This window comes from Humulus lupulus, chromosome 2 (assembly GCF_963169125.1).
Source record: "Humulus lupulus chromosome 2, drHumLupu1.1, whole genome shotgun sequence".
Classification (NCBI taxonomy): Eukaryota; Viridiplantae; Streptophyta; class Magnoliopsida; order Rosales; family Cannabaceae; genus Humulus; species Humulus lupulus.
In genome coordinates, this window is record NC_084794.1 from 120883054 (window position 1) to 120884618 (window position 1565).

The 1565-nt window shown below is 41.9% G+C and overlaps 1 non-coding gene across 1 annotated transcript; it reads right to left on the reverse strand.

Moving 5' to 3' along the window:
* Positions 1-107, reverse strand: LOC133820537 (small nucleolar RNA R71). The gene has a single exon (XR_009886944.1). It is a non-coding gene; the product is annotated as a small nucleolar RNA R71 (small nucleolar RNA).
* Positions 108-1565: the final 1458 nt, after the last annotated feature.

Consider the following 1565-nt stretch of genomic DNA (forward strand, 5'->3'; position numbering starts at 1 on the left):
AAATTGAGGGGAGAGATCAATAATTTTTGCCAGAATGATGGAGAGTCATTGTATGAAGCTTGGGAATGGTTCAAGGAACTCTTGAGAAGATGTCCTCATCATGGCATTGAACAGTGGATGTTAGTACAGAATTTCTACAATGGTTTATGTCCTACAACCAGAACCATTATTGATGCTGCAGCGGGTGGTACTTTTATGAGCAAGAGTGCAACTGGTGCTTATAAGCTGCTAGAGGACATGGCCACAAACAATCATCAGTGGTCAGAAGAAAGATCATCAGGAGTCAGAAAGGTAGCTGGGGTGCATGAGCTGGATGCAATCATTGCTCTAACAACACAAGTAGCCTCCTTGACAAAACAGTTACAACACAAGTATCTGCTAATGCGGTTCAAATGGCAGCTAGGTGTGAAATCTGTGGTGGTCCTCCTTTTTTGATCAGTGTCCTACCAATATTAATAATAACATTTTGATGGATCAAGCTCAGGTTCAAGCGGTGGGAAACTTTCAGAGGCCAGTAAATAATCCATTCGCCAATACTTACAATCCTGGGTGGCGAAATCATCCTAATTTTTCTTGGAGGAATAATCAGGGCCAGCAACCTTAGTCTCAAGGGCAATTTTAGAATAATATGCCTCAGCCACCAATGCATCAAGGCTCTTCATCACAACAGCCTAGGCCTCAACAGTCAATGAATCAAGCTCCACCTGAAAGGCCTAATGAATTGCAAGCTACATTATTGACTCTCACCAACACTCAAACACAGTTTATGAAAGAAACTCGCTCATCCATCAGGAATCTTGAGATGCAAGTTGGTCAATTGGCAAATATGTTACCAAGTAGGCCTCAAGGAAATTTGCCAAGTAATACAGAGGTGAATCCTAAAGAGCAGTGCAATGCAATCTCTTTGAGGAGTGGGAAGAAGTTGGAAGAGCCAGTCAAGAAGTTTATACCTGCACCAAAAATTGAAGTTGAGAATGAGGGTAAGGTAGAAGAAGAGGTTATTGAAGACCTTGAGAAGAATCAGTCACCAGTGAGTTATGAGCACCACATCAAGATTCCATATCCTCAGCGACTTCAAAAGAAGACACTTGACAAACAATTTTCGAAGTTTCTAGATATTTTTTGAAAACTTCACATTAACATACCTTTCGTCGAGGCACTTGAACAAATGCCAAGTTATGTGAATTTTATGAAGGAAATACTGTCCAAGAAGAGGAAGATGGAGGACTATGAGACGGTGGCACTCACTGAAGAGTGCAGCGCCATTCTACAAAGGAAGCTTCCTCAGAAACTGAGAGATCATGGGAGTTTCACAATACCTTGCACTATTGGGAATTTTGAGAGCATGAATGCTCTATGTGATTTGGGGGCGAGCATTAATCTAATGCCGCTTTCTGTGTTCAGAAGACTGAAGCTTGGGGAAGCAAGACCTACAACAGTGACTCTTCAGTTGGCAGACAGATCAATAGCACATCCTCGGGGTATTATTGAAGATGTTTTGGTAAAAGTGGACAAGTTCATCTTCCTAGCAGACTTCATTGTACTTGATATGGAGGAGGATGCCA